Genomic DNA, 16,513 nt, shown 5'->3' with positions numbered 1-16,513 from the left:
CCCATAACCCACCAGCGTCACACCATGATCCAAACCACAATTTCTAGTAAATACACCCACCCTGTCACCCCAAAAAAGCCAGCAAAACCATTGATCAATTGACTTGCACTGCATGCATGTGCAAAAAATATGTATTGGAATACCATGTAGATAAAATCTATGCAAAGAATTGGACACTTACAGATTTGCAAAACTGAAAGTCCCTTCCACCACCTTCCGTGGCCATCAATTGTTAATACATGGGAAATTTTCTGCAAAACACATATTAACGCTTTATACATATACTGATAATATCCAAAATATTCCCTATGACCCAATAAAGTTATTTAATTGATAGATATTACCAGTGCAATGAAACTTTATCCATTTAACCCGAAAGGTTTTTTCGGCACAAATTATCACGGAAAAAAATGGTTATTCCGAGGGAAAAAATAAAAATAAAGCAAATAAAAATTAGGGCTAAGAGAGAGGAATGAATCTCTGCACGCAATGATGCAGTTGCATGTTAGGGTCTTGACGTTGTATTCATAGAGGCTAGGTGTTATTGTCCTAAGGTTGCATTCATAGAGGCTAGGCCGGAAACCCTGAATATTGCAGGATTTTTTCCTGTTTCATAAGATTGAAGATTGTATTGTATTTATAGAAGTTAGGTTCACCAAAAAACAGAGAAGCCAAAAACATGCACAAGATCCAGAAAGACAAGCAATGCCAGCACAATCAGAGGTAACCATATGTGTAGTGGTTCCAAGGGAACAAGTGTGTAGATCTTTCGCTGCCTTGGAAAACGCAAGTGCAAAATTCGTCCCTCTAACCTGAATAACAAAAAACAAGATAAATTATTACTTTGCATTAAAAAAATGATAAAATAAATAAAAGAGATGTGTTACCAGTTTGCTTGCAAAAATTTGGAAAGACCCTGTTGAAACAGAGGAGATTACCCTGGAAAGCATACCTATCTCAACCTTGGTCAGCGGTATCTGGATGCCAATGTTCCAGGAGAAATTGAGTGTGTAGAAAGTAACAGAGATGGTGAAGTCTGTTGCATTGCATTCCTGAAATAAAACATAGAAGAAAAGGAGCCGAATCTCCTTTCCCACAACAGCAGCTGCTTTAAGCCTGCCTGTCCTCCACCACGCCCGCGACATTCGACTTTAAGCGTTCGATGCAGAGAGTGTGAAAGCAAACACTGCAGATGATCCATTGAAGTAGGGCCGAGCTAGGGCAAGGGCGAGGTCTCCACTTCGAGAAGCCCCAGGAAGGAAAGCTGAGCCAGGGCGATGTGATCTGTTCTGTCGCATTCTTAATTTGAATACCTTACTGTACCAGTCTAATCAATCGTATGGCTAAAATTATTTTAATCGTCTAACATTTAAATCAAAGGCTTAGAAATGTACACGTAATCTAAGAGGAAAGTTGATTTCAAAGGGAAACGCCTTACGGCATAATAATCATCTAACATTTAAATCAAAGGCTTAGAAATGTACACGTAATCTAAGAGGAAAGTTGATTTCAAAGGGAAACGCCTTACGACATAATTAATAGCATAATTATGATTCGATCTATATAAAAAGACCTAAAAATGTTCATTGTTTTACTCCATTATATAATCTTGAAGATTAAATTTTGATAAGCTTAATTTTGATTGGATCCATATAAAAGGAAACTCCGAGGAATTTTCAACCCCAATTTTCACCTACCATTGAAAGATGTAAAAGTTGACATTTATAATTATATCGAAATACTAAAATGTTTAATTAGGTTTCTTCGGATCAAGAGGTTGCAACTCTTTCCCTTGCCGGGTCACGATTGTTTTGGCGGTAATATTGATCTTTGGAAAATTATTTGATATATAACGAAGAAGTAAGAAGGTATTTATAAATTTTAAAATGTAATTATATTTTAAGTATGGTGTTTAGAGGTTTATGTTATGTAATATTTTGATGAGGTCAAATTACATAAAAATAAAATTAAGTAATAAAATTAAATTAAATTAAAAAGTTCAATTTAATATTGGTGTTTTTGTTTTATTAAGTTTGTTAATTTATGGTTTTGTTATATATATATATATATATATATATATATATATTAGATCTACCAAGTGTTAAGAGAGATCAAATATTTTAAAGTGACAATTATTTTTAAAGTAAAAAGAGATTAGTAATTAAGATGATTTTAAAATTTATTAATTATATATATAAAAAAAGTTATTACTAAGATTTTAATGAATATATGATTTATATTTTTTAAGTAATTATTTTTACAATATTAAATTTTAAGAAAATTTTCATAAATTTAAAAATTATTATATGTTTTTTTACTCACTATTAGTATATATTTTTATATAAAAAATATTTTCAAACCAAAAAAATCACCTACAAAATAGGTTGGATTACACAAACTCCACTAAAATAGTTTAGCTACACAAACTCTAGTGAAACATGACTTGTGTAGAGGGTAAGCATTTCTCTAACCAAGCTACCCAATATCATGTAGGTATTTATATAACCACCCTACCCGATAACCTAATATTGTAAACCAGATTTGTCACATCCAAACTTCAATTTCCAACGTGACATATAACTTACTTCAACGTAGCACATTTATCATTAGGAGAGATGTGATGTTGAAACATTATGTAATCAAATGATAAATGTATTTCCGTCTTGTGGTAGAATATGAGGACCATTACGAGGTCTTATGCACCAGAAATGGATCCCGTGGTTTTTACCATGGTTAGGAAAATAAAATAATTCTTTGTGCTTTAATGTGAATCTTTGGGTTGACATTTGTCGAGTCCTCCATGACACGAGATCTTTATAAAATGATTTGCAGCTTCTAACTATTGTTATGTTATGGGTGCTATTAGTAGGCTTTGCATAATAGGAGAGGGTTTAGGGGATTTACATTAGTCCACGGAAGAAATTAAGGGTCATAGGCCTTAAATTAAGTTTCTTGGGTTCAAGGACCATCAACAAGAATTCGAAGTATCACATAAATTTTATCTAATGAATCTTTTAGGGTATGAGTATGATAGGGTTATTATGAGAAGTTTTTCCACATTACAAATGGGTCTTGGAATTTTTACCATGTTCAAACGTAAGAAAATAAGTTCATTTGGCATGAGATAAATTTCTCCTTACCCAAGTGTTATGGATAAATCTTCAAAGCACCATTCATGACTTTAGGGAGTGATACTTTTCTTTTGACTATGAATATGAACATCATTAGTCAACATTACAAATTCATTCTCAAGGTCTATATCATTAGTGAGGAAAGAAAAATAAGGGCTTTGTTTAGTAACAAAGCTTATCAAGTTGAAGCACCACAAATAAGGTTTTAAATCAACACATGGATACTCTCTAGGAACCTTTTGCCACTAGGTGAGATATGGGTCTCACTAGGAGGTTTTATGTACCACAAATGGGTTTTGAACCTTAACCATGGTTATGGAATTTAAATGAAAAACACTATATTAAATCTTCTCAAGCTTGAGCACTTTGAATGAGTCCTTTAACCATTATATATGATCTTGTAGGCAATCCCTGGCCATTGATTACGGATATCGGTGCCACTAATTAATATTTTATGCACACCTAGGTTAGATATCAAGGCATGTTCCATTTCTAAGGGAAAGCAAAAATGGTATTAGGCCCTAAGGCCTCCACCCACCTTTGGGTAGAGTGCCATTAGAATCTCTTATCCACAACAAAGGGGTCTTGGGTTTTTGACCATGGTTATGGGATCTTTGTTTTGCAAGTGAATTATGGGAAATGTTAGTAAAGTTTGCATGAGAAAGTTGGGTTAAGACTCTTAAACCCATAAGGAAGATAAGAAACATTTAAATTCTATATTTTAAAATAATGAAAAGTAAATAAAAACCCCTAATTAAACTTATAAAAAAAGTAACCTTTAAATTCTATATTTTAAAATAATGCAAAGTAAATAAAAACAACTGATTATAAAAGAATTGAAATGGAAACTTACTATATTTTAAAATAATGCAAAGTAAATAAAAACAACTGATTATAAAAGAATTGAAATGGAAACTTACACATATATTAAATCATTGACTAAATATTTATAATTAAAGAATTTTTTTTCCTATAAATTTTTTTAAGAAAGAATTAAATCTATCTAGTAATATTTTATAATTTAAACTTAAATTATTAATAGTAATCCAATTTAAATTACATTAATTTTTTTTTTGTAAGCTAAGGTAAAATTCTATTAATAAAATTGAAAACTATGTACATATACATATCACCACCCGCCCAACAGGGAAACCGGGTGAACTCCTAAAAATATTTAACCACCATCCACATAAAATATAAGTTCAGTTCCTCAAACCAGACTAAATAACCCGCTAATCTATCCAAAAACATACTATTCAACACTAAAGATAGATCTATACTGTTCAACACTGCTAAGCATGAAAGTACTATAAACTTCTACCATTTGGAAAAGGCACAAAAAACTCCATATAAAAACCTTTTAATGTCTTCACCTGCTGTGGCTACAGATGCATGGCCTCATTCCCTACTGCATTCGCTGCATTTTCTGTCTTCACTGCTATTCCATTCTCTTTCAACAGCTTTATGAGCTGGTCCATTTTTCTATCCTGCATTAGAAGGGTCATTTGAATATTTTTCAATTCTCTTTTAAACATTGGCATGCCCTGTGCGAGCTCCACCATTTCTACTGCTACTTGCTCCAGGACCTTAGTAAGTAAACGCTTCATCCCCCAATATACGTGCAGAGACTGCTTATAGAGGGACATCCGTCCTCTTGTATGTCCAGGGTCAGGTAAGAAGGTCTCCCAATCAGCCATCTCTGGGTCAGATTGATCTTGCAGAGCCTCTTCTTCTAACTTATCTATTATCCTGCGAATTTTGTAATTAGTCTCCTTGGTATAAGCGGCCTCTGCATCCTGTAACTTCTGTCGCATATCCTTCTTGGCCCGACCACGAACACCACGTCTGGAGCCCTCCTGAGCACCACGATTCCCTTCTCGCCCTACATGCCTCCCTCTGCCCCTAACGCCTCCGCGACCCCTTCTCCCTCGACCGCGCCTGCTCCTTCCTTCATCCTCCTCGTCATCGTTCTCAGAATCTATCTCCGTATCTTCCTTGGCCTCCTCTGGAACTGAATGCCGCATCCATCTACCAACTTTTCCACCGGAGGACGGGCGTGGAGTATCCTCTGCAAGAAACTCCCGAATATCTACTTCCAGCTCGTCCGAGTGTTCTGTGATATCTAAGTAAATGGGAGGGAGGGATTCATCCACCACCTGCTTCCCTTTCTCTGCCATCGTAATGCCCTGACTGCGTGTCTGCCTTCGGTTTAGATTAATGTCCATAGTATCCCCCCACTGCTTCCACACCAAACACCCGCCTTTACACTCTGGTCTCGTAAACAAAACAATGTAACAGAACCAGGCAAATATCCTTTGTACACAGGTCTCCCACGGCTTCCTCTGCGACAGTAATTCCCTTTCCCACTCTGAGCTTGTAAACAGGACAACTAAAGCCCTTACCACCGCTCGCCTAACTGCAGGAAAGAAATTTGCGTCACTGCATCTATTATCATACCAACTCCAAAAGAGATCATGCAGCATAAGAAACTCGCTCCACCACCTTCCCACGTTCTAAATAATTATTCTCCCGACCATCTCATTATTACACGTTTCATAGCCCAAATCCTGATGTGATGCGCTCCCACCTCAGTACCTGCCCTGCCTGCAGCCTTGGGATGAGCAGGCCTTCGCATGCTGGATATATTGATGCCGCCCATTTAAATTTTCAATACCTCTATTCCTGAGGCTTCGTATGTCACCATAAATGCGGTTGTCATACTCATTCGAAAGCATGAGGAGAAGGCATTGATGCGGTCCTATCCTCCCCTCTCGCCTCATGATGTCATTTAAATTTTCAATATATCTATTCACTAGGCTGCGTGTGTCACCATAAATGTAGTTATCATATGCGTTTGAAATCATCAGGAGAAAGCATTTACGCGGTCCTATCCTCCCCTCTCGCCTCATGATTATCCTGGCGCAATATGTCTGCCAGGTCATGCCATCTCATGTCCTCCTGTAAGGCCACCTAGCTTCCATCCAATACACAATGTGAACCGCCACATGCCCAATTTGCCAGATAATCAGCCGCTCTATTGCCTCGTCGCAGAACATGGGTGATTGTAATATAATCAATCCTCCGCATTTGGTCTTCAATATCTTGAATAATTGCAGCCGTCCGCCAGCTCTTGGCTACATGGTCCCAGGCTTTACCCCCCTGTAATTTCCGCAACATTTCAATGACAATTTGGGAGTCACCTTCAATATCCAGGCTACGATAACCATTCCTCGCAGCAATTCGAATACCGTGAAAAATTCCCCATAGTTCCGCCTCATTATTGGACATTTCACCACCCCAGTCAGCATATACCCAGCGCGAGATACCCTCACTATCTCGAAAAATTCCACCCCATCCTGCATCCCCAGGATTACCCTTTGATGCACCGTCAAAGGATAATTTGATACAGTTGTCTACTGGGAACCTAAAACGATTTGGGCTCTGGATAGTAGCTCGACTGCGCTTATCAGTATTAGGATATAGCATTGTATAGTCTATGCTCAGTTGGCATAGAATTCTTTGCTCATCCAGGTTTAATTGCCAATCCTCCTCCCGCCATGGTTCAGACAAGATCGTTTCTTTAATCGAACGGCAAACCACGTCCCATATGCTGGCTACATGGCAGCTGCGGTCTTTAAAAATGCGTCGATTACGTTCCTTCCACACCTCCCAAATTACAAAACCCAGCGCCAAACTCCATATCCTCCTCACCAGTTTGCTATGGAAATGACCTGTTCCCCATTGTAAAATGGTATTTCTTAGACTATGAGGATCCCTATTAACCTGCCCAAAGAGAACTCGCACCTCTTCCCACAAACTTTCTGTATACAAACAACGATTTAACAAGTGTTCCTGGTTCTCAATATCATTATTACAAAGATAACAGCGTGATGGACCCATCATCCCGCGTTTCTTCATATGATCCCATGTCAAGATCCTTCCTCTACACACTAACCAGGCAAACATAGTTACTTTGGGCCACCATTTACCTTCCCACAATTTTTTCCAATCCACTTGGTCCTCCTGGCGATCCTCTCTTGTGAGCCAATAATAAGCTTCTTTCACTGTGAACATACCTTGCATGGCCTTACCCCAACGAAGAATATCATCACCTGGACAGATCTTGATTTTCCTGGAGTCCAATTCTCGAATGAACAGTATTTGAGTCTCAGGATTGATTCTCTGCTGCCATTCCGTCGGGTGTTTCCATATCCTCCACAGCTCATTCGGATTAGGCGGTCTCCAGAAATCCTGAACATATTCAAGTCCCGCCCGTTGCGCTCCTTCTTGAAGGTCATGTAAATGTGGATTACTTTGCAACTTCTCACGTTGTTGCCATCCATCCGTCCAAAACCGTGCTAGATTACCTTCCCGAATTTCCCAGAACGCATACTCCCGAACTATATCTTTGTTGCTTCGTGCTAGCTCCCAGATTTGGGATCCTCTTGGAGTTTCTTGTACCTGGACGCGGCCTTCCACCGAGCCTGGCATGTTGTATTTTTGATTCCAGATAAGTTTCCATATATCCACACCCCCTTGCACCCATCTCCACCAGAGCTTCGCCCCTAAAGCCTTATTCACTATTTCCAAATCTCGAACACCCAGGCCTCCCTCCTCTTTCCGTCGGATTACCTGCTGCCATGAAACTAAAGTCCATTTTCTTTGCTGTGTTGGACCCCCCCAAAGAAATTTACCAAAGATTTGTCGTAACTTACAGAACACTCCCTTAGGGGCAGGCATGATTGACAATGGGTATATAGGAATGGATAATAGCACTGATTTTAAGAGAACCACTCTACTTGCTAGATTTAACAATCTAAACGACCAGTTATGTAATCTTTGCTGTATCCTCTCAATCAAACTTTGCCAATTGTTTATACGCATAGAATTACTATCTAACTGAATACCTAGGTATTTTGTCGGTAAGGTGCCCTATCTAAAACCTAACACTCGAGTTAAATGGGCTTTTACGACTGCAGGAGAATTAAAAATAAAAGTACAGGATTTATCATTGTTAACTGCCATACCTGAAGCTGTCATAAAAACTTCCAAGATATTTTTAAATCCCCTTACCTCTCGAAGTGAAGCTTCACCAAACAACATCAAGTCATCAACAAACTGCTGATGAGTGATGATTAAATTTGACCCCCATAATCTCAGACTTTTGATTCTACGGTCCCTGACCCATTGCTTAATTTTCCTGCTCAAGCCTTCCATTGCTAAAATGAACAGGAATGGTGACATTGGATCCCCTTGCCTGATACCCCTAGTGGCATTAAACGTATCAGTAGGTATCCCATTGAGCAATATTGAGAAGTTCGGAGTAGAGACCAAACTACTTATCCAAGCAATCTACCTGCTATCAAACCCAAAAGCCTGAAGAACTGCGCGAAGATAATCCCAATTCAAACGATCATATGCCTTTGATAAGTCAAGCTTCATAAGCATTCCTTTCTTCTTCTGTTGTTTTAAAGAATGTATAACTTCCTGTGATACCACTATACCATCCAGGATCTGCCACCCATCACAAAAATAAAAACAAATTTAGAACTCAATATAATTAACACAATACACTAAAGATAAACCGAACTTAAATTCCAAGAAACTAAAATAGCAACCACAATTTTAAAATGATATATAAAATGAAGCGTGCATGCACCCGAGTGCACAGGTCACGTGGTGGGGGTAGTCGGCTTTCTCGCACCTCACCCGTGATCGAATCTCAGTATTGTGGCGCTGCGCGGAAACTTGTATCACCGTGCAGATATCTTTCGGTTTATGTGATTGATGTGACTGATGTATATATGTAAATATTTGTAAAAAAAATAGGCCTAATATAAAGCTTCTTCAGGGGACTAACCCCCTTTAAAAAAACGAAACGTGAATACCAAAATATTAACATTTTACTACTCAAAATCTTCAAAACTCCCCCATTTGGTTTTTAAAATTGATTGTATAGTTTCTTGCGGATACAATTAATCAATCGAGATTCAACGCATATTTATGGTCATTGACACAAAAATGTGTTTAGAGATATATTGTACGTGTATGTTAATGAATATTAGTCGAACTCTTTGGTGCTGTCAAATCCTTCTAAACTACATGATTGGCAATTCGCTATAATTAGAGTTGGAACGACTCAATTTGAAAGCTGTCTACAGCGTGAATAATGGAATATATTCGGATTACTTCAAAGTTTATGGAGAATATAAATTTATATCTTCGAGTCATTCCTATTATGAGATGATTTATACTATTCACAGATTTCAAAAGCTAATTTTCTTTTATTATTATAAAAATAAAAATATGTTTAATGATTGATTTAGAGAAAAAAATATTGAGTGTTATAGCATAGAAACAAGTTATAGATTTTCATGTTTTTATAGTTTCGATAAGTAAGAGAAGAACCTTCTATTAATCTAGCCAAAATTACATAATTTACAAGAAACCGCACCCGCTCTAAGAAAGAGTCCCAGTCAGCAGCGTCAACAGAAATCGAATGGCAGCCCAAAGAAACCTTGGAATCCAAGGACCGAGGCCCACAAAAAGCCTACAAGCATCCCACCGAGGGTCCACAAAGGGACCCACAATGGACCACTCTACAACCAACAACCGGACCTGACGACAACTATAGGTTGAGTTCACTAAACAAATTTGGGTCCGGATCTCTCGAGCAACAAGCACGAACCAATCCCCGTTGTTGATTACTCAACACCAATCCAACGACCATCGTGGATATCGGGCGGATGAGAAGCGCAAGGGTTAACCATCCAATGAGGGCAGTTTTCTCTCACCTCTCGCTGCAACGTGTCACACGATGAGTGGAATCGGAGGCACAAGACGAAAAACCAGAAACCATTCTTATCTCGTCCGATATACCATTTGTAGTTTTGTATCTGAAGTTTTGTGGAAAAACCAGAGCGCTCTGTCGCCAAGTGATGACTGTCCGACCATTCCCGCGGACATTTCTGAGCCTTCCGCTTGGATTCTCCATAAGAAAACTGATGTGCCCAATGCAAACAAGCGACTAGATCTGTGGTGCTTCCCGAATTATTACCTTCATCATTCAAGCGAGAGTGATCAGAGTTTTGGAGAGCAGCCAAAACCAAACAAACATGTTTTTATAGTTTCAAGAAGAAAAATAAACATATATAATTTTTGTAAAAAATTTTAAACAAGATTTCTCTAGAATTACTTTTACTAATAGTTGGAACTTTATAAAATTCAACTTTCTTAGAACTTTATATAATAAAATGACATTGTCTACTCAGGCCACAATTTCGCTTATAAAGTTATTTTTTGCTAGAATGTGGCCATTTTTTGTCAAAAAATCTAACCATAGGAGTATCTAAATGGTTGTTTTGATGGTGGAAATGGATTCAACTCCGTTAAAAACCCCTCGAGATTTCCCAAAATTTCTACCGGATTTTGGTCAAAATCTTGCTAGAATTTCTAGTATTTTCTAGGCAAAATTGTAGCCTCGTTAGACAACTCTTAATAAAATTATCTAAATTTAACTAAAACTCAACTTCAAGGCTCTTCTAGAACTCTATATATTTCTAATGTGAGAGTAGTAATATCTTAGCATGTTCGTGGCATGCCTCATTAATTACAATTTCTAAATGCTTGAGTGTTTCCAACACCTAAATTTTGTTTATGAAATTTGAAAATATATCTTGCCAATGACTTTGTTAATATGTTAGCCAATTGATCTTTTGGTTTACAAGATTCTAAGTAATCTTCTTCATTGTTTACAACCTCTCTATTACAATCTATTACAATGGTATTTCGTATTAATATTTTTTCTTTTGTGATAATAGACATGGTTCTTTGAAAAAACTATTGTTGAGTTGTCACAACATACTAGAGTTGGCCATTGTTGTCCTTGTTGAAGGTCCCCCAATACTCTATGTAACAAACTACTTGATAAGTTGTTTTTGTTGCTATTACATATTCAACTTATACTGATGTGATTGTCATAATGGGATGCTTCTTGGATATTTATGAAATTACATCTAAACAAAGATGGAGGACATAAATTATAGTATTCTTTCTATCATCAACACTATCTATAAAGTCACTGTTAGTATATTCAACCAAAAAATCATCACCAGTGTTGGAGTATAATAAACCATGTCTTGTTGTTCGACCAATATATCTTAGAATTATTTTACAAACATGTGAATTTGAGTCTTTTGGGGACTTCATGAGTTAGAAATCAAACTAATAACATATGTAATGATTGGCTTACTAGCAAAGATACGTGAAGATACAAACCTAATCTTGAACATAGTTGGCTATGCATTTGTTCTCGTATCCTATTTGTTGAGATTTGTCCCTATTACAATTATAATAAATTTTGGTTTACATTTCATCATCCTCAACATGTTTAGTGCATCCATGCCCTACTTTTCTTGAAACACAAAATTTCATGAATTTGTTTAAAAGACTTCAATACTAAGGAAATATCTCATCAACCCTAGATCACTAACCACAAATTCAATATTTGAGCTTACTTATTCACCTTTGTTTATAATGTGGGCTCATTACTACTTATGTTGAATCTATTCTCCATGAGATATGAACCAATCATACTAATGAAAACCATGGGAACTTGCTCAAGTCGATTGAAAGCTTTCTCTAATTTGTACACTTTACCTCTATTTCCTTTTATCACATATCCTATTTACTATTACACATATAAATTTTCATTTAATAATTATAACATTATGTATCGATTTGATAAACTTTCCATTAGTACTAAGCTACCATGCCTAAGATATCTCTAATTATAGCGCAAATGTTTTACCATAATCAACTCTTTCTTTCTCATTGAACTTGGTTTTGGAGACAAATATGCTACCCAACTTTGGCGCAATGGGAGCATGTGAGCAATTTTTTTACGAGCATGCACATGTTATTATAAATGTGAGTACATTCCTTTTCTAAGATCTGGCCCTTGTTAAACCTCACATTAGGCTTTTGATGTAGTGAGAGAACATGCATGCATCATTTTTATAAAAGTTTGCACATGTTATTTTAATGCGTACATGCTTTAGAAAATATAACATGTGTGTTTCTTTCTCTATTAAAAAAAAGGAAAGTCCACGAGGCCTATTGTCCCATCAACATCATGATTATACCATCCAATGAGAGGTTTCCAACTTAGAGTGAAGGCATGCATGCTCCTAGTAGTGATTTAATGGTTCAAAGGTTCATTGGGTAGAGGTAAGTCTCACATTTCCTTTTTTTTAATTAAACAAAAAAATACAAAATTTTAAAGGAATTTTATTTTTAAATTGTATATTTATTAAAGATGATTACCATGGATGAAAACATCAAACCTAACCAAGAAACCAACCTCAAAACAAAGCCACAAGAAAAAATTGACCTAGAGGCAAATCCCAGCCCATAAATACATATTATAGGTGATTTAAAATCAATTAAAAGTATTGATTAAAGACCCGAGGCACACAAGGAAACCATCATGACTCTTATTGGCCACATCTCATGGCAACTTTATTTTCTCCAGTATCATGACCATGGTCAATTGAAAATTATCACTAAATATAAAGCGAATATGGGACAATTATACTCTATTAGTATCAGTAAAGGGCAAACTAAAGTTTTGGGTATAAAAAAAGTGATGATTGTGGTGTTATATATTGAACCAAGAACTAACCAAACCCCTCATCCAAGGAAGAGACATATTTTCATGGATTGGTGCATATTTGATCCATAGAAAGAGAATTAGATGAATAATTGGTTTATGGTTTTTGATAAACCTCCTTGTAATAATGGGGAGGTGCAATTATTTCCTTCATAAATTGTGGGATGAGTTCATAATTAATATCCATGTTAACTATTTTGACATTAGTCAGTTTAAGAGGGTTGGTCTTAACTCTACTTAGGATCAACGAGTTACTAGGAGTAATCAATTGAGAGTGAAACTTGCTCCTAGGCATATTCCCTATTGCAATGTGTGACTTTAGAAGGTAATAATGTTTAGTATTATGTCAAAAGAAGTCATAATATTATTTAATATAGTTCCCACATCCACCATGGAGTAAAATACTCTTGTTAACATTTACTATATAAGGAGGTGAAATTACATTATCCCACATGTATAATTGGGATGCAATTCCTCCATATCTATTGGTATATAATAGAGGTAAGAGATATGAACACACAAAAAGTTTTATCCTTGTTAAGAGTAAAGCATTTGTTGAGGTGGTCTTAAGCATATTGTTATCCCAAAATTTCATACACCTCTTGTACAAATGATCACAGAACAATAACATGTTATAAATAGGTTCAAACATTAGTGAAAGTAGTCATTGGTGAAAGAACTCCATATACACAACTTTCTCACTAATTGTGTGGTAAGACGCATATGTCCTTCAGTAAACTTGCATAGTCGCGTGGATACCAACGAAACAATCACATGGAAACTATTTTCATGTTTTAAACTCTCCAGTCGATTGGACAAGTCACAAATACTAAGTTTTTTTCCCTTTTGTTCAAGGAAACGTTGACCCTAGCTCCAGTTTTTCCAATAGAATGATTAGAAGTGGTTATGGAAGGTTTTCCAGAAAAGCTTATCCACTCAAGTTTATAAAAGAAGTGCGAGGCCAATTAATTTAGAGAGACATCCAAAATAAGGTTATGCTGACTGGAGAAGAAAGGAGAAATGAGAAACAGAGATAGAGTCAAAGGCTCATGCATCAAGAGATATTGAGTTGCTCCCCTTTTAACATTTTACATAATGAGTTGAATTTATAGTAGATTCGATGAGTATTGGACTTACTTCTTGCCTTTTCTCTTGGGTTGTGTTTATAAGATAATATATTTGTCTATTTTTTTATAGAAAGTAAATATGCATTTATATTGTGTTATAGATTATGGATGTATCATGGTTTCTATACTAACAATGATCTTGTTGCATGTTACCATCTAACAAAGTGATTATCTCATATTTTTGTACATGATTGAAGGAAATAATCACCAATAGGAATGGTGAATCTACTGGGTTTAGATCTTAATTTCTTTCTCACTTCCAACCTTACTTTATTTTTTTATTCTAACATTTTCTCATAGGTACCTTGTTTGTCCTCCTATATGTAATCTTGTTGGTTTTTTCGTAGAAACTAGAGTGAAATTGTTCGTGGAAATCCAACGTGCAAAAACAAAGCCACTTCATGAAAAACCATGCAATATTTCCCTGAATAGGTGTGCAAAAATGCGCATATATCTCTATAACAGTCACATGGTTGAGATAAAATTGTGCAGTTTGAGTCTGTTTTGACTAGCAGTGGCTTTTGCCCTGTTTCAGAGCTAAAACTCCTTTCTTTTGTTTTCTGCAATCAGCGAAATCAACAACCACAATTAACAATAAATAAATAAATTTTACCTCAGACATATAAGTAGGGAAAACATTCACTTATAATCATAAATTTTATTTAATCAGTGGTCCAACACCACCCTAACTAGAGTTCTTTTTTCTTTCCCTTTAAAAACGAAGTACGCATTTTGTTTCAAAGCAAACATATAATTCTAGTTTAGACACTTCACATATAAAGAGGTCTCACTCCAAAGTAAAATACCATGAGTGTTATGTGCCCTTCCCTCTTATGATTGATATCTACAAAAACCATCATATTCTGTTTTGGTCCTAACTCCCCTCACATGGTCAGGTTTTTGTGTTATTTGAGAAAGTAAGCAATTTTTAGTGTAGGAATAGTTGTTTAAATGCCAAATACTTATTTATTTATCAATTCCATATTCTTATTTTTCACAGACATATCACTCTTCACAAAAATCACTCCTTAATTCAAATTTCCTTTAAAATCAACCCATAATATTAATTTCCAACTATTGTAGTGGCTACAATTGCCCTCCAAAACTTTTCCTTAGCTTCGTTTTGGAGCCTCCCTATAGACCATCCTCAGCAACATGTCTTGCATTTTCAAGTACATCAGCTTCAATCGTATCATAGAGTCTTGTCAGCGTGTGCATGCAAGTTTGTTCAACCTCATTCATAGGTTGATTTCTTGACTTAGTGTCAGTTGCTGGTTGAGAAGTTCCCTCTCAGAATTGCGCAATTTCGGAGAGGACCAACCTTCCCTCCAAAAATTGTGCAAACCTAGCTAGACACCGAGTTGGGCTCCAGAATTGTGTAATTCTTCCTATTAGTCTTCCTCTAAAAAATTGCACAATTCATCCCAGGACAACTGCTCAACCCAAAAATTGTGCAATTCTGGGTAGCAGTCACCTGCTGCTCCCAGAAATTGTGCAATCCCTCTAGGAAAATCATCCCAGCAACTAGTAGAAATTGCAAAAATCTAGCCAGGAAACCGTTGGGCTCATAAATTCCACAATATAGTCAGACAATATTCCTTGAGAAAATTGCGAGGTCTGACTTAGGACAGCTTCTCATCCTAGAAATTGCGCAATCTTGGGAGACAGTCACCTGTGCCCCCAGAAATTGTGCAATCCCTCTGGGACAACCATCTCTGCTCAACTTAGAAACTGCACATATTTTCATCCCAGTCTCATAGACCGATGCATGTGCCTTCATGTTGTCTGATTCCGTCTGGGACCAAGAAAAATTGATTTGCATGCATGGACTGATTCTCCCAAGGCAACATATAAAGGCATCCCTTGATTCAGGAATCTATTTTTCAACAGATAGAGGTTACATGCAAGGATCATTTCAGAAACCTCCCGCCAAGTGTTACTTTTCCTAGATTTGTGGCATACGTGTCACAACCTTGATTTTATCAAAACTCATCAACCGAGCATTGCATATCTCATTCCTCACATGGACCTTGCAGCTCTAACATCCCACATTGCATCTAGGAGTCGTCGACACATTCAACTCAGTTGTTTCACGGTAAGCCCGCTTTTCATGTTTCGCGTTGCATTTCTGTCGCTTTTTGTATTTCTCTTCGTGTGAGTGTTCTCTACTTGATTTTAGTGAGTGCTTGCTATCATTTTGATGTATGTTAACTTGTAGAAGCACCTGTCGCATGCATGACACTACTTTTGCATGAACAGTCATCGTTGCGGAGACTCGCTTCACACACATGCATGATTTTCTGTTTCTTGAATCATGCACTTGTTGTTTGCATGTATGATCATTCACTCTTGTTTACACTCATCTCATCATGCATTCAGACTTCTCATGTTTTCAGTCGCTTGTCAGCTGGTATGGGTTGCCTTGGCCTAGATGTACCTTGCCCAGATAGCACTGCACAGTTTCGAAAGCGAATACTCTGCCTTCCCTCTAGAAATTATGCAATTTTGGCCCATCACTGACCTCTAGGCTTACATTGGGCAATTCTTGGAGGAAATTTCCTGTTGGCCGCAGAAACTACGAAATG

The sequence above is a fragment of the Pinus tabuliformis genome, chromosome 9, assembly GCF_031772625.1.
Source record: "Pinus tabuliformis cultivar Carrire ecotype Pingquan chromosome 9, CPIR1, whole genome shotgun sequence".
NCBI classification, from domain to species: Eukaryota; Viridiplantae; Streptophyta; class Pinopsida; order Pinales; family Pinaceae; genus Pinus; species Pinus tabuliformis.
The sequence above is the reverse complement of the archived record's forward strand: the minus strand, read 5'-3'. Positions refer to the sequence as shown.